Genomic DNA, 18,602 nt, shown 5'->3' on the forward strand with positions numbered 1-18,602 from the left:
AAATGTGTGTGGGTAGAATATATATCCCACGGGGGTAAAATTGAAAAAAGTTGAAAAATTATTTTTTTTGGACTTAGTCATTTTTCCGGCGTTTATCAGACTTTCAGATAGGGCAAATGTCAGTGAGCGTTCCGATTTCAGTTCCAGAGCGATTCGCCCAATGAGTCCTTGATATTTAGTCATTTTCAGCCAATACTTTGGATTTTTGAAAATTTCACTTTTTTGTGAAAATATCCACTAAATGAGGGAATAATATGTGTGAGGGTACCCCAGGAGAGTTCCAAATGTGTGTGGGTAGAATATATATCCCACGGGGGTAAAATTGAAAAAAGTTGAAAAAAATTATTTTTTGGACTTAGCCATTTTTCCGGCGTTTAACAGACTTTCAGATAGGGCAAATGTCAGTGAGCGTTCCGATTTCAGTTCCAGAGCGATTCGCCCAATGAGTCCTTGATATTTAGTCATTTTCAGCCAATACTTTGGATTTTTGAAAATTTCACTTTTTTGTGAAAATATCCACTAAATGAGGGAATAATATGTGTGAGGGTACCCCAGGAGAGTTCCAAATGTGTGTGGGTAGAATATATATCCCACGGGGGTAAAATTGAAAAAAGTTGAAAAATTATTTTTTTTGGACTTAGTCATTTTTCCGGCGTTTATCAGACTTTCAGATAGGGCAAATGTCAGTGAGCATTCCGATTTCAGTTCCAGAGCGATTTGCCCAATGAGTCCTTGATATTTAGTCATTTTCAGCCAATATTTTTGATTTTTGAAAATTTCACTTTTTTGTAAAAATATCCACTAAATGAGGGAATAATATGTGTGAGGGTACCCCAGGAGAGTTCCAAATGTGTGTGGGTAGAATATATATCCCACGGGGGTAAAATTGAAAAAAGTTGAAAAATTATTTTTTTTGGACTTAGTCATTTTTCCGGCGTTTATCAGACTTTCAGATAGGGCAAATGTCAGTGAGCGTTCCGATTTCAGTTCCAGAGCGATTCGCCCAATGAGTCCTTGATATTTAGTCATTTTCAGCCAATACTTTGGATTTTTGAAAATTTCACTTTTTTGTGAAAATATCCACTAAATGAGGGAATCATATGTGTGAGGGTACCCCAGGAGAGTTCCAAATGTGTGTGGGTAGAATATATATCCCACGGGGGTAAAATTGAAAAAAGTTGAAAAATTATTTTTTTTGGACTTAGTCATTTTTCCGGCGTTTATCAGACTTTCAGATAGGGCAAATGTCAGTGAGCATTCCGATTTCAGTTCCAGAGCGATTTGCCCAATGAGTCCTTGATATTTAGTCATTTTCAGCCAATATTTTTGATTTTTGAAAATTTCACTTTTTTGTGAAAATATCCACTAAATGAGGGAATAATATGTGTGAGGGTACCCCAGGAGAGTTCCAAATGTGTGTGGGTAGAATATATATCCCACGGGGGTAAAATTGAAAAAAGTTGAAAAATTATTTTTTTTGGACTTAGTCATTTTTCCGGCGTTTATCAGACTTTCAGATAGGGCAAATGTCAGTGAGCGTTCCGATTTCAGTTCCAGAGCGATTCGCCCAATGAGTCCTTGATATTTAGTCATTTTCAGCCAATACTTTGGATTTTTGAAAATTTCACTTTTTTGTGAAAATATCCACTAAATGAGGGAATAATATGTGTGAGGGTACCCCAGGAGAGTTCCAAATGTGTGTGGGTAGAATATATATCCCACGGGGGTAAAATTGAAAAAAGTTGAAAAATTATTTTTTTTGGACTTAGTCATTTTTCCGGCGTTTATCAGACTTTCAGATAGGGCAAATGTCAGTGAGCATTCCGATTTCAGTTCCAGAGCGATTTGCCCAATGAGTCCTTGATATTTAGTCATTTTCAGCCAATATTTTTGATTTTTGAAAATTTCACTTTTTTGTGAAAATATCCACTAAATGAGGGAATAATATGTGTGAGGGTACCCCAGGAGAGTTCCAAATGTGTGTGGGTAGAATATATATCCCACGGGGGTAAAATTGAAAAAAGTTGAAAAATTATTTTTTTTGGACTTAGTCATTTTTCCGGCGTTTATGAGACTTTCAGATAGGGCAAATGTCAGTGAGTGTTCCGATTTCAGTTCCAGAGCGATTCGCCCAATGAGTCCTTGATATTTAGTCATTTTCAGCCAATTTTCTGGATTTTTGAAAATTTCACTTTTTTGTGAAAATATCCACTAAATGAGGGAATAATATGTGTGAGGGTACCCCAGGAGAGTTCCAAATGTGTGTGGGTAGAATATATATCCCACGGGGATAAAATTGAAAAAAGTTGGAAAAAATTATTTTTTGGACTTAGCCATTTTTCCGGCGTTTATCAGACTTTCAGATAGGGCAAATGTCAGTGAGCGTTCCGATTTCAGTTCCAGAGCGATTCGCCCAATGAGTCCTTGATATTTAGTCGTTTTCAGCCAATATTTTGGATTTTTGAAAATTTCACTTTTTTGTGAAAATATCCACTAAATGAGGGAATAATATGTGTGAGGGTACCCCAGGAGAGTTCCAAATGTGTGTGGGTAGAATATATATCCCACGGGGGTAAAATTGAAAAAAGTTGAAAAATTATTTTTTTGGACTTAGTCATTTTTCCGGCGTTTATCAGACTTTCAGATAGGGCAAATGTCAGTGAGCGTTCCGATTTCAGTTCCAGAGCGATTCGCCCAATGAGTCCTTGATATTTAGTCATTTTCAGCCAATACTTTGGATTTTTGAAAATTTCACTTTTTTGTGAAAATATCCACTAAATGAGGGAATAATATGTGTGAGGGTACCCCAGGAGAGTTCCAAATGTGTGTGGGTAGAATATATATCCCACGGGGGTAAAATTGAAAAAAGTTGAAAAATTATTTTTTTTGGACTTAGTCATTTTTCCGGCGTTTATCAGACTTTCAGATAGGGCAAATGTCAGTGAGCATTCCGATTTCAGTTCCAGAGCGATTTGCCCAATGAGTCCTTGATATTTAGTCATTTTCAGCCAATATTTTTGATTTTTGAAAATTTCACTTTTTTGTGAAAATATCCACTAAATGAGGGAATAATATGTGTGAGGGTACCCCAGGAGAGTTCCAAATGTGTGTGGGTAGAATATATATCCCACGGGGGTAAAATTGAAAAAAGTTGAAAAATTATTTTTTTTGGACTTAGTCATTTTTCCGGCGTTTATGAGACTTTCAGATAGGGCAAATGTCAGTGAGTGTTCCGATTTCAGTTCCAGAGCGATTCGCCCAATGAGTCCTTGATATTTAGTCATTTTCAGCCAATTTTCTGGATTTTTGAAAATTTCACTTTTTTGTGAAAATATCCACTAAATGAGGGAATAATATGTGTGAGGGTACCCCAGGAGAGTTCCAAATGTGTGTGGGTAGAATATATATCCCACGGGGATAAAATTGAAAAAAGTTGGAAAAAATTATTTTTTGGACTTAGTCATTTTTCCGGCGTTTATCAGACTTTCAGATAGGGCAAATGTCAGTGAGCGTTCCGATTTCAGTTCCAGAGCGATTCGCCCAATGAGTCCTTGATATTTAGTCATTTTCAGCCAATATTTTTGATTTTTGAAAATTTCACTTTTTTGTGAAAATATCCACTAAATGAGGGAATAATATGTGTGAGGGTACCCCAGGAGAGTTCCAAATGTGTGTGGGTAGAATATATATCCCACGGGGGTAAAATTTAAAAAAGTTGAAAAATTATTTTTTTTGGACTTAGTCATTTTTCCGGCGTTTATCAGACTTTCAGATAGGGCAAATGTCAGTGAGCATTCCGATTTCAGTTCCAGAGCGATTCGCCCAATGAGTCCTTGATATTTAGTCATTTTCAGCCAATTTTCTGGATTTTTGAAAATTTCACTTTTTTGTGAAAATATCCACTAAATGAGGGAATAATATGTGTGAGGGTACCCCAGGAGAGTTCCAAATGTGTGTGGGTAGAATATATATCCCACGGGGGTAAAATTGAAAAAAGTTGAAAAATTATTTTTTTTGGACTTAGTCATTTTTCCGGCGTTTATCAGACTTTCAGATAGGGCAAATGTCAGTGAGCGTTCCGATTTCAGTTCCAGAGCGATTTGCCCAATGAGTCCTTGATATTTAGTCATTTTCAGCCAATATTTTTGATTTTTGAAAATTTCACTTTTTTGTGAAAATATCCACTAAATGAGGGAATAATATGTGTGAGGGTACCCCAGGAGAGTTCCAAATGTGTGTGGGTAGAATATATATCCCACGGGGGTAAAATTGAAAAAAGTTGAAAAATTATTTTTTTTGGACTTAGTCATTTTTCCGGCGTTTATCAGACTTTCAGATAGGGCAAATGTCAGTGAGCATTCCGATTTCAGTTCCAGAGCGATTCGCCCAATGAGTCCTTGATATTTAGTCATTTTCAGTCAATATTTTGGATTTTTGAAAATTTCACTTTTTTGTGAAAATATCCACTAAATGAGGGAATAATATGTGTGAGGGTACCCCAGGAGAGTTCCAAATGTGTGTGGGTAGAATATATATCCCACGGGGGTAAAATTGAAAAAAGTTGAAACAATTTTTTTTTGGACTTAGTCATTTTTCCGGCGTTTATCAGACTTTCAGATAGGGCAAATGTCAGTGAGCGTTCCGATTTCAGTTCCAGAGCGATTTGCCCAATGAGTCCTTGATATTTAGTCATTTTCAGCCAATACTTTGGATTTTTGAAAATTTCACTTTTTTGTGAAAATATCCACTAAATGAGGGAATAATATGTGTGAGGGTACCCCAGGAGAGTTCCAAATGTGTGTGGGTAGAATATATATCCCACGGGGGTAAAATTGAAAAAAGTTGAAAAATTATTTTTTTTGGACTTAGTCATTTTTCCGGCGTTTATCAGACTTTCAGATAGGGCAAATGTCAGTGAGCATTCCGATTTCAGTTCCAGAGCGATTCGCCCAATGAGTCCTTGATATTTAGTCGTTTTCAGCCAATATTTTGGATTTTTGAAAATTTCACTTTTTTGTGAAAATATCCACTAAATGAGGGAATAATATGTGTGAGGGTACCCCAGGAGAGTTCCAAATGTGTGTGGGTAGAATATATATCCCACGGGGGTAAAATTGAAAAAAGTTGAAAAATTATTTTTTTTGGACTTAGTCATTTTTCCGGCGTTTATGAGACTTTCAGATAGGGCAAATGTCAGTGAGTGTTCCGATTTCAGTTCCAGAGCGATTCGCCCAATGAGTCCTTGATATTTAGTCATTTTCAGCCAATTTTCTGGATTTTTGAAAATTTCACTTTTTTGTGAAAATATCCACTAAATGAGGGAATAATATGTTTGAGGGTACCCCAGGAGAGTTCCAAATGTGTGTGGGTAGAATATATATCCCACGGGGGTAAAATTGAAAAAAGTTGGAAAAAATTATTTTTTGGACTTAGCCATTTTTCCGGCGTTTATCAGACTTTCAGATAGGGCAAATGTCAGTGAGCGTTCCGATTTCAGTTCCAGAGCGATTCGCCCAATGAGTCCTTGATATTTATTCATTTTCAGCCAATATTTTGGATTTTTGAAAATTTCACTTTTTTGTGAAAATATCCACTAAATGAGGGAATAATATGTGTGAGGGTACCCCAGGAGAGTTCCAAATGTGTGTGGGTAGAATATATATCCCACGGGGGTAAAATTGAAAAAAGTTGAAACAATTTTTTTTTGGACTTAGTCATTTTTCCGGCGTTTATCAGACTTTCAGATAGGGCAAATGTCAGTGAGCGTTCCGATTTCAGTTCCAGAGCGATTCGCCCAATGAGTCCTTGATATTTTGTCATTTTCAGCCAATATTTTGGATTTTTGAAAATTTCACTTTTTTGTGAAAATATCCACTAAATGAGGGAATAATATGTGTGAGGGTACCCCAGGAGAGTTCCAAATGTGTGTGGGTAGAATATATATCCCACGGGGGTAAAATTGAAAAAAGTTAAAAAAAATTATTTTTTGGACTTAGCCATTTTTCCGGCGTTTATCAGACTTTCAGATAGGGCAAATGTCAGTGAGCGTTCCGATTTCAGTTCCAGAGCGATTCGCCCAATGAGTCCTTGATATTTAGTCGTTTTCAGCCAATATTTTGGATTTTTGAAAATTTCACTTTTTTGTGAAAATATCCACTAAATGAGGGAATAATATGTGTGAGGGTAGCCCAGGAGAGTTCCAAATGTGTGTGGGTAGAATATATATCCCACGGGGGTAAAATTGAAAAAAGTTGAAAAAATTTTTTTTTTGGACTTAGTCATTTTTCCGGCGTTTATCAGACTTTCAGATAGGGCAAATGTCAGTGAGCGTTCCGATTTCAGTTCCAGAGCGATTCGCCCAATGAGTCCTTGATATTTAGTAATTTTCAGCCAATATTTTGGATTTTTGAAAATTTCACTTTTTTGTGAAAATATCCACTAAATGAGGGAATAATATGTGTGAGGGTACCCCAGGAGAGTTCCAAATGTGTGTGGGTAGAATATATATCCCACGGGGGTAAAATTGAAAAAAGTTGAAAAATTATTTTTTTTGGACTTAGTCATTTTTCCGGCGTTTATCAGACTTTCAGATAGGGTAAATGTCAGTGAGCATTCCGATTTCAGTTCCAGAGCGATTCGCCCAATGAGTCCTTGATATTTAGTCATTTTCAGCCAATATTTTTGATTTTTGAAAATTTCACTTTTTTGTGAAAATATCCACTAAATGAGGGAATAATATGTGTGAGGGTAGCCCAGGAGAGTTCCAAATGTGTGTGGGTAGAATATATATCCCACGGGGGTAAAATTGAAAAAAGTTGAAACAATTTTTTTTTTGGACTTAGTCATTTTTCCGGCGTTTATCAGACTTTCAGATAGGGCAAATGTCAGTGAGCGTTCCGATTTCAGTTCCAGAGCGATTCGCCCAATGAGTCCTTGATATTTAGTCATTTTCAGCCAATATTTTGGATTTTTGAAAATTTCACTTTTTTGTGAAAATATCCACTAAATGAGGGAATAATATGTGTGAGGGTACCCCAGGAGAGTTCCAAATGCGTGTGGGTAGAATATATATCCCACAGGGGTAAAATTGAAAAAAGTTGAAAAATTATTTTTTTTGGACTTAGTCATTTTTCCGGCGTTTATCAGACTTTCAGATAGGGCAAATGTCAGTGAGCGTTCCGATTTCAGTTCCAGAGCGATTCGCCCAATGAGTCCTTGATATTTAGTCATTTTCAGCCAATATTTTGGATTTTTGAAAATTTCACTTTTTTGTGAAAATATCCACTAAATGAGGGAATAATATGTGTGAGGGTACCCCAGGAGTGTTCCAAATGTGTGTAGGTAGAATATATATCCCACGGGGGTAAAATTGAAAAAAGTTGAAAAATTATTTTTTTTGGACTTAGTCATTTTTCCGGCGTTTATCAGACTTTCAGATAGGGCAAATGTCAGTGAGCGTTCCGATTTCAGTTCCAGAGCGATTCGCCCAATGAGTCCTTGATATTTAGTCATTTTCAGCCAATTTTCTGGATTTTTGAAAATTTCACTTTTTTGTGAAAATATCCACTAAATGAGGGAATAATATGTGTGAGGGTACCCCAGGAGAGTTCCAAATGTGTGTGGGTAGAATATATATCCCACGGGGGTAAAATTGAAAAAAGTTGAAAAATTATTTTTTTTGGACTTAGTCATTTTTCCGGCGTTTATGAGACTTTCAGATAGGGCAAATGTCAGTGAGTGTTCCGATTTCAGTTCCAGAGCGATTCGCCCAATGAGTCCTTGATATTTAGTCATTTTCAGCCAATTTTCTGGATTTTTGAAAATTTCACTTTTTTGTGAAAATATCCACTAAATGAGGGAATAATATGTGTGAGGGTACCCCAGGAGAGTTCCAAATGTGTGTGGGTAGAATATATATCCCACGGGGGTAAAATTGAAAAAAGTTGAAAAAAATTATTTTTTGGACTTAGCCATTTTTCCGGCGTTTATCAGACTTTCAGATAGGGCAAATGTCTGTGAGCGTTCCGATTTCAGTTCCAGAGCGATTCGCCCAATGAGTCCTTATTATTTAGTCGTTTTCAGCCAATATTTTGGATTTTTGAAAATTTCACTTTTTTGTGAAAATATCCACTAAATGAGGGAATAATATGTGTGAGGGTACCCCAGGAGAGTTCCAAATGTGTGTGGGTAGAATATATATCCCACGGGGGTAAAATTGAAAAAAGTTGAAACAATTTTTTTTTGGACTTAGTCATTTTTCCGGCGTTTATCAGACTTTCAGATAGGGCAAATGTCAGTGAGCGTTCCGATTTCAGTTCCAGAGCGATTCGCCCAATGAGTCCTTGATATGTAGTCATTTTCAGCCAATATTTTGGATTTTTGAAAATTTCACTTTTTTGTGAAAATATCCACTAAATGAGGGAATAATATGTGTGAGGGTACCCCAGGAGAGTTCCAAATGTGTGTGGGTAGAATATATATCCCACGGGGGTAAAATTGAAAAAAGTTAAAAAAAATTATTTTTTGGACTTAGCCATTTTTCCGGCGTTTATCAGACTTTCAGATAGGGCAAATGTCAGTGAGCGTTCCGATTTCAGTTCCAGAGCGATTCGCCCAATGAGTCCTTGATATTTAGTCGTTTTCAGCCAATATTTTGGATTTTTGAAAATTTCACTTTTTTGTGAAAATATCCACTAAATGAGGGAATAATATGTGTGAGGGTAGCCCAGGAGAGTTCCAAATGTGTGTGGGTAGAATATATATCCCACGGGGGTAAAATTGAAAAAAGTTGAAAAAATTTTTTTTTTGGACTTAGTCATTTTTCCGGCGTTTATCAGACTTTCAGATAGGGCAAATGTCAGTGAGCGTTCCGATTTCAGTTCCAGAGCGATTCGCCCAATGAGTCCTTGATATTTAGTAATTTTCAGCCAATATTTTGGATTTTTGAAAATTTCACTTTTTTGTGAAAATATCCACTAAATGAGGGAATAATATGTGTGAGGGTACCCCAGGAGAGTTCCAAATGTGTGTGGGTAGAATATATATCCCACGGGGGTAAAATTGAAAAAAGTTGAAAAATTATTTTTTTTGGACTTAGTCATTTTTCCGGCGTTTATCAGACTTTCAGATAGGGCAAATGTCAGTGAGCGTTCCGATTTCAGTTCCAGAGCGATTCGCCCAATGAGTCCTTGATATTTAGTAATTTTCAGCCAATATTTTGGATTTTTGAAAATTTCACTTTTTTGTGAAAATATCCACTAAATGAGGGAATAATATGTGTGAGGGTACCCCAGGAGAGTTCCAAATGTGTGTGGGTAGAATATATATCCCACGGGGGTAAAATTGAAAAAAGTTGAAAAATTATTTTTTTTGGACTTAGTCATTTTTCCGGCGTTTATCAGACTTTCAGATAGGGCAAATGTCAGTGAGCGTTCCGATTTCAGTTCCAGAGCGATTCGCCCAATGAGTCCTTGATATTTAGTCATTTTCAGCCAATATTTTGGATTTTTGAAAATTTCACTTTTTTGTGAAAATATCCACTAAATGAGGGAATAATATGTGTGAGGGGACCCCAGGAGTGTTCCAAATGTGTGTGGGTAGAATATATATCCCACGGGGGTAAAATTGAAAAAAGTTGAAAAATTATTTTTTTTGGACTTAGTCATTTTTCCGGCGTTTATCAGACTTTCAGATAGGGCAAATGTCAGTGAGCATTCCGATTTCAGTTCCAGAGCGATTCGCCCAATGAGTCCTTGATATTTAGTCATTTTCAGCCAATATTTTTGATTTTTGAAAATTTCACTTTTTTGTGAAAATATCCACTAAATGAGGGAATAATATGTGTGAGGGTACCCCAGGAGAGTTCCAAATGTGTGTGGGTAGAATATATATCCCACGGGGGTAAAATTGAAAAAAGTTGAAAAATTATTTTTTTTGGTCTTAGTAATTTTTCCGGCGTTTATGAGACTTTCATATAGGGCAAATGTCAGTGAGTGTTCCGATTTCAGTTCCAGAGCGATTCGCCCAATGAGTCCTTGATATTTAGTCATTTTCAGCCAATTTTCTGGATTTTTGAAAATTTCACTTTTTTGTGAAAATATCCACTAAATGAGGGAATAATATGTGTGAGGGTACCCCAGGAGTGTTCCAAATGTGTGTGGGTAGAATATATATCCCACGGGGGTAAAATTGAAAAAAGTTGAAAAATTATTTTTTTTGGACTTAGTCATTTTTCCGGCGTTTATCAGACTTTCAGATAGGGCAAATGTCAGTGAGCGTTCCGATTTCAGTTCCAGAGCGATTCGCCCAATGAGTCCTTGATATTTAGTCATTTTCAGCCAATTTTCTGGATTTTTGAAAATTTCACTTTTTTGTGAAAATATCCACTAAATGAGGGAATAATATGTGTGAGGGTACCCCAGGAGAGTTCCAAATGTGTGTGGGTAGAATATATATCCCACGGGGGTAAAATTGAAAAAAGTTGAAAAAAATTATTTTTTGGACTTAGCCATTTTTCCGGCGTTTATCAGACTTTCAGATAGGGCAAATGTCTGTGAGCGTTCCGATTTCAGTTCCAGAGCGATTCGCCCAATGAGTCCTTATTATTTAGTCGTTTTCAGCCAATATTTTGGATTTTTGAAAATTTCACTTTTTTGTGAAAATATCCACTAAATGAGGGAATAATATGTGTGAGGGTACCCCAGGAGAGTTCCAAATGTGTGTGGGTAGAATATATATCCCACGGGGGTAAAATTGAAAAAAGTTGAAACAATTTTTTTTTGGACTTAGTCATTTTTCCGGCGTTTATCAGACTTTCAGATAGGGCAAATGTCAGTGAGCGTTCCGATTTCAGTTCCAGAGCGATTCGCCCAATGAGTCCTTGATATTTAGTCATTTTCAGCCAATATTTTGGATTTTTGAAAATTTCACTTTTTTGTGAAAATATCCACTAAATGAGGGAATAATATGTGTGAGGGTACCCCAGGAGAGTTCCAAATGTGTGTGGGTAGAATATATATCCCACGGGGGTAAAATTGAAAAAAGTTAAAAAAAAATATTTTTTGGACTTAGCCATTTTTCCGGCGTTTATCAGACTTTCAGATAGGGCAAATGTCAGTGAGCGTTCCGATTTCAGTTCCAGAGCGATTCGCCCAATGAGTCCTTGATATTTAGTCGTTTTCAGCCAATATTTTGGATTTTTGAAAATTTCACTTTTTTGTGAAAATATCCACTAAATGAGGGAATAATATGTGTGAGGGTAGCCCAGGAGAGTTCCAAATGTGTGTGGGTAGAATATATATCCCACGGGGGTAAAATTGAAAAAAGTTGAAAAAATTTTTTTTTTGGACTTAGTCATTTTTCCGGCGTTTATCAGACTTTCAGATAGGGCAAATGTCAGTGAGCGTTCCGATTTCAGTTCCAGAGCGATTCGCCCAATGAGTCCTTGATATTTAGTAATTTTCAGCCAATATTTTGGATTTTTGAAAATTTCACTTTTTTGTGAAAATATCCACTAAATGAGGGAATAATATGTGTGAGGGTACCCCAGGAGAGTTCCAAATGTGTGTGGGTAGAATATATATCCCACGGGGGTAAAATTGAAAAAAGTTGAAAAATTATTTTTTTTGGACTTAGTCATTTTTCCGGCGTTTATCAGACTTTCAGATAGGGCAAATGTCAGTGAGCGTTCCGATTTCAGTTCCAGAGCGATTCGCCCAATGAGTCCTTGATATTTAGTAATTTTCAGCCAATATTTTGGATTTTTGAAAATTTCACTTTTTTGTGAAAATATCCACTAAATGAGGGAATAATATGTGTGAGGGTACCCCAGGAGAGTTCCAAATGTGTGTGGGTAGAATATATATCCCACGGGGGTAAAATAGAAAAAAGTTGAAAAATTATTTTTTTTGGACTTAGTCATTTTTCCGGCGTTTATCAGACTTTCAGATAGGGCAAATGTCAGTGAGCGTTCCGATTTCAGTTCCAGAGCGATTCGCCCAATGAGTCCTTGATATTTAGTCATTTTCAGCCAATATTTTGGATTTTTGAAAATTTCACTTTTTTGTGAAAATATCCACTAAATGAGGGAATAATATGTGTGAGGGGACCCCAGGAGTGTTCCAAATGTGTGTGGGTAGAATATATATCCCACGGGGGTAAAATTGAAAAAAGTTGAAAAATTATTTTTTTTGGACTTAGTCATTTTTCCGGCGTTTATCAGACTTTCAGATAGGGCAAATGTCAGTGAGCATTCCGATTTCAGTTCCAGAGCGATTCGCCCAATGAGTCCTTGATATTTAGTCATTTTCAGCCAATATTTTTGATTTTTGAAAATTTCACTTTTTTGTGAAAATATCCACTAAATGAGGGAATAATATGTGTGAGGGTACCCCAGGAGAGTTCCAAATGTGTGTGGGTAGAATATATATCCCACGGGGGTAAAATTGAAAAAAGTTGAAAAATTATTTTTTTTGGACTTAGTAATTTTTCCGGCGTTTATGAGACTTTCATATAGGGCAAATGTCAGTGAGTGTTCCGATTTCAGTTCCAGAGCGATTCGCCCAATGAGTCCTTGATATTTAGTCATTTTCAGCCAATTTTCTGGATTTTTGAAAATTTCACTTTTTTGTGAAAATATCCACTAAATGAGGGAATAATATGTGTGAGGGTACCCCAGGAGTGTTCCAAATGTGTGTGGGTAGAATATATATCCCACGGGGGTAAAATTGAAAAAAGTTGAAAAATTATTTTTTTTGGACTTAGTCATTTTTCCGGCGTTTATCAGACTTTCAGATAGGGCAAATGTCAGTGAGCGTTCCGATTTCAGTTCCAGAGCGATTCGCCCAATGAGTCCTTGATATTTAGTCATTTTCAGCCAATTTTCTGGATTTTTGAAAATTTCACTTTTTTGTGAAAATATCCACTAAATGAGGGAATAATATGTGTGAGGGTACCCCAGGAGAGTTCCAAATGTGTGTGGGTAGAATATATATCCCACGGGGGTAAAATTGAAAAAAGTTGAAAAAATTTTTTTTTTGGACTTAGTCATTTTTCCGGCGTTTATCAGACTTTCAGATAGGGCAAATGTCAGTGAGCGTTCCGATTTCAGTTCCAGAGCGATTCGCCCAATGAGTCCTTGATATTTAGTAATTTTCAGCCAATATTTTGGATTTTTGAAAATTTCACTTTTTTGTGAAAATATCCACTAAATGAGGGAATAATATGTGTGAGGGTACCCCTGGAGAGTTCCAAATGTGTGTGGGTAGAATATATATCCCACGGGGGTAAAATTGAAAAAAGTTGAAAAATTATTTTTTTTGGACTTAGTCATTTTTCCGGCGTTTATCAGACTTTCAGATAGGGCAAATGTCAGTGAGCGTTCCGATTTCAGTTCCAGAGCGATTCGCCCAATGAGTCCTTGATATTTAGTCATTTTCAGCCAATATTTTGGATTTTTGAAAATTTCACTTTTTTGTGAAAATATCCACTAAATGAGGGAATAATATGTGTGAGGGTACCCCAGGAGTGTTCCAAATGTGTGTGGGTAGAATATATATCCCACGGGGGTAAAATTGAAAAAAGTTGAAAAATTATTTTTTTTGGACTTAGTCATTTTTCCGGCGTTTATCAGACTTTCAGATAGGGCAAATGTCAGTGAGTGTTCCGATTTCAGTTCCAGAGCGATTCGCCCAATGAGTCCTTGATATTTAGTCATTTTCAGCCAATTTTCTGGATTTTTGAAAATTTCACTTTTTTGTGAAAATATCCACTAAATGAGGGAATAATATGTGTGAGGGTACCCCAGGAGTGTTCCAAATGTGTGTGGGTAGAATATATATCCCACGGGGGTAAAATTGAAAAAAGTTGAAAAATTATTTTTTTTGGACTTAGTCATTTTTCCGGCGTTTATCAGACTTTCAGATAGGGCAAATGTCAGTGAGCGTTCCGATTTCAGTTCCAGAGCGATTCGCCCAATGAGTCCTTGATATTTAGTCATTTTCAGCCAATTTTCTGGATTTTTGAAAATTTCACTTTTTTGTGAAAATATCCACTAAATGAGGGAATAATATGTGTGAGGGTACCCCAGGAGAGTTCCAAATGTGTGTGGGTAGAATATATATCCCACGGGGGTAAAATTGAAAAAAGTTGAAAAATTATTTTTTTTGGACTTAGTAATTTTTCCGGCGTTTATGAGACTTTCATATAGGGCAAATGTCAGTGAGTGTTCCGATTTCAGTTCCAGAGCGATTCGCCCAATGAGTCCTTGATATTTAGTCATTTTCAGCCAATTTTCTGGATTTTTGAAAATTTCACTTTTTTGTGAAAATATCCACTAAATGAGGGAATAATATGTGTGAGGGTACCCCAGGAGTGTTCCAAATGTGTGTGGGTAGAATATATATCCCACGGGGGTAAAATTGAAAAAAGTTGAAAAATTATTTTTTTTGGACTTAGTCATTTTTCCGGCGTTTATCAGACTTTCAGATAGGGCAAATGTCAGTGAGCGTTCCGATTTCAGTTCCAGAGCGATTCGCCCAATGAGTCCTTGATATTTAGTCATTTTCAGCCAATTTTCTGGATTTTTGAAAATTTCACTTTTTTGTGAAAATATCCACTAAATGAGGGAATAATATGTGTGAGGGTACCCCAGGAGAGTTCCAAATGTGTGTGGGTAGAATATATATCCCACGGGGGTAAAATTGAAAAAAGTTGAAAAATTATTTTTTTTGGACTTAGTAATTTTTCCGGCGTTTATGAGACTTTCATATAGGGCAAATGTCAGTGAGTGTTCCGATTTCAGTTCCAGAGCGATTCGCCCAATGAGTCCTTGATATTTAGTCATTTTCAGCCAATTTTCTGGATTTTTGAAAATTTCACTTTTTTGTGAAAATATCCACTAAATGAGGGAATAATATGTGTGAGGGTACCCCAGGAGTGTTCCAAATGTGTGTGGGTAGAATATATATCCCACGGGGGTAAAATTGAAAAAAGTTGAAAAATTATTTTTTTTGGACTTAGTCATTTTTCCGGCGTTTATCAGACTTTCAGATAGGGCAAATGTCAGTGAGCGTTCCGATTTCAGTTCCAGAGCGATTCGCCCAATGAGTCCTTGATATTTAGTCATTTTCAGCCAATTTTCTGGATTTTTGAAAATTTCACTTTTTTGTGAAAATATCCACTAAATGAGGGAATAATATGTGTGAGGGTACCCCAGGAGAGTTCCAAATGTGTGTGGGTAGAATATATATCCCACGGGGGTAAAATTGAAAAAAGTTGAAAAATTATTTTTTTTGGACTTAGTCATTTTTCCGGCGTTTATCAGACTTTCAGATAGGGCAAATGTCAGTGAGCGTTCCGATTTCAGTTCCAGAGCGATTTGCCCAATGAGTCCGTGATATTTAGTCATTTTCAGCCAATATTTTTGATTTTTGAAAATTTCACTTTTTTGTGAAAATATCCACTAAATGAGAGAATAATATTTGTGAGGGTACCCCAGGAGAGTTCCAAATGTGTGTGGGTAGAATATATATCCCACGGGGGTAAAATTGAAAAAAGTTGAAACAATTTTTTTTTGGACTTAGTCATTTTTCCGGCGTTTATCAGACTTTCAGATAGGGCAAATGTCAGTGAGCGTTCCGATTTCAGTTCCAGAGCGATTCGCCCAATGAGTCCTTGATATTTAGTCATTTTCAGCCAATATTTTGGATTTTTGAAAATTTCACTTTTTTGTGAAAATATCCACTAAATGAGGGAATAATATGTGTGAGGGTACCCCAGGAGAGTTCCAAATGTGTGTGGGTAGAATATATATCCCACGGGGGTAAAATTGAAAAAAGTTAAAAAAAATTATTTTTTGGACTTAGCCATTTTTCCGGCGTTTATCAGACTTTCAGATAGGGCAAATGTCAGTGAGCGTTCCGATTTCAGTTCCAGAGCGATTCGCCCAATGAGTCCTTGATATTTAGTCGTTTTCAGCCAATATTTTGGATTTTTGAAAATTTCACTTTTTTGTGAAAATATCCACTAAATGAGGGAATAATATGTGTGAGGGTAGCCCAGGAGAGTTCCAAATGTGTGTGGGTAGAATATATATCCCACGGGGTAAAATTGAAAAAAGTTGAAAAATTATTTTTTTTGGACTTAGTCATTTTTCCGGCGTTTATCAGACTTTCAGATAGGGCAAATGTCAGTGAGCGTTCCGATTTCAGTTCCAGAGCGATTCGCCCAATGAGTCCTTGATATTTAGTCATTTTCAGCCAATATTTTGGATTTTTGAAAATTTCACTTTTTTGTGAAAATATCCACTAAATGAGGGAATAATATGTGTGAGGGTACCCCAGGAGTGTTCCAAATGTGTGTGGGTAGAATATATATCCCACGGGGGTAAAATTGAAAAAAGTTGAAAAATTATTTTTTTTGGACTTAGTCATTTTTCCGGCGTTTATCAGACTTTCAGATAGGGCAAATGTCAGTGAGCATTCCGATTTCAGTTCCAGAGCGATTCGCCCAATGAGTCCTTGATATTTAGTCATTTTCAGCCAATATTTTTGATTTTTGAAAATTTCACTTTTTTGTGAAAATATCCACTAAATGAGGGAATAATATGTGTGAGGGTACCCCAGGAGAGTTCCAAATGTGTGTGGGTAGAATATATATCCCATGGGGGTAAAATTGAAAAAAGTTGAAAAATTATTTTTTTTGGACTTAGTAATTTTTCCGGCGTTTATGAGACTTTCATATAGGGCAAATGTCAGTGAGTGTTCCGATTTCAGTTCCAGAGCGATTCGCCCAATGAGTCCTTGATATTTAGTCATTTTCAGCCAATTTTCTGGATTTTTGAAAATTTCACTTTTTTGTGAAAATATCCACTAAATGAGGGAATAATATGTGTGAGGGTACCCCAGGAGTGTTCCAAATGTGTGTGGGTAGAATATATATCCCACGGGGGTAAAATTGAAAAAAGTTGAAAAATTATTTTTTTTGGACTTAGTCATTTTTCCGGCGTTTATCAGACTTTCAGATAGGGCAAATGTCAGTGAGCGTTCCGATTTCAGTTCCAGAGCGATTCGCCCAATGAGTCCTTGATATTTAGTCATTTTCAGCCAATTTTCCGGATTTTTGAAAATTTCACTTTTTTGTGAAAATATCCACTAAATGAGGGAATAATATGTGTGAGGGTACCCCAGGAGAGTTCCAAATGTGTGTGGGTAGAATATATATCCCACGGGGGTAAAATTGAAAAAAGTTGAAAAAATTTTTTTTTTGGACTTAGTCATTTTTCCGGCGTTTATCAGACTTTCAGATAGGGCAAATGTCAGTGAGCGTTCCGATTTCAGTTCCAGAGCGATTCGCCCAATGAGTCCTTGATATTTAGTAATTTTCAGCCAATATTTTGGATTTTTGAAAATTTCACTTTTTTGTGAAAATATCCACTAAATGAGGGAATAATATGTGTGAGGGTACCCCAGGAGAGTTCCAAATGTGTGTGGGTAGAATATATATCCCACGGGGGTAAAATTGAAAAAAGTTGAAAAATTATTTTTTTTGGACTTAGTCATTTTTCCGGCGTTTATCAGACTTTCAGATAGGGCAAATGTCAGTGAGCGTTCCGATTTCAGTTCCAGAGCGATTCGCCCAATGAGTCCTTGATATTTAGTCATTTTCAGCCAATATTTTGGATTTTTGAAAATTTCACTTTTTTGTGAAAATATCCACTAAATGAGGGAATAATATGTGTGAGGGTACCCCAGGAGTGTTCCAAATGTGTGTGGGTAGAATATATATCCCACGGGGGTAAAATTGAAAAAAGTTGAAAAATTATTTTTTTTGGACTTAGTCATTTTTCCGGCGTTTATCAGACTTTCAGATAGGGCAAATGTCAGTGAGCATTCCGATTTCAGTTCCAGAGCGATTCGCCCAATGAGTCCTTGATATTTAGTCATTTTCAGCCAATATTTTAGATTTTTGAAAATTTCACTTTTTTGTGAAAATATCCACTAAATGAGGGAATAATATGTGTGAGGGTACCCCAGGAGAGTTCCAAATGTGTGTGGGTAGAATATATATCCCACGGGGGTAAAATTGAAAAAAGTTGAAAAATTATTTTTTTTGGACTTAGTAATTTTTCCGGCGTTTATGAGACTTTCATATAGGGCAAATGTCAGTGAGTGTTCCGATTTCAGTTCCAGAGCGATTCGCCCAATGAGTCCTTGATATTTAGTCATTTTCAGCCAATTTTCTGGATTTTTGAAAATTTCACTTTTTTGTGAAAATATCCACTAAATGAGGGAATAATATGTGTGAGGGTACCCCAGGAGTGTTCTAAATGTGTGTGGGTAGAATATATATCCCACGGGGGTAAAATTGAAAAAAGTTGAAAAATTATTTTTTTTGGACTTAGTCATTTTTCCGGCGTTTATCAGACTTTCAGATAGGGCAAATGTCAGTGAGCGTTCCGATTTCAGTTCCAGAGCGATTCGCCCAATGAGTCCTTGATATTTAGTCATTTTCAGCCAATATTTTGGATTTTTGAAAATTTCACTTTTTTGTGAAAATATCCACTAAATGAGGGAATAATATTTGTGAGGGTACCCCAGGAGAGT

The sequence above is a fragment of the Phyllobates terribilis genome, unplaced genomic scaffold (assembly GCF_046119375.1).
Source record: "Phyllobates terribilis strain yellow unplaced genomic scaffold, ASM4611937v1 Scaffold_72__1_contigs__length_7157903, whole genome shotgun sequence".
NCBI classification, from domain to species: domain Eukaryota; kingdom Metazoa; phylum Chordata; class Amphibia; order Anura; family Dendrobatidae; genus Phyllobates; species Phyllobates terribilis.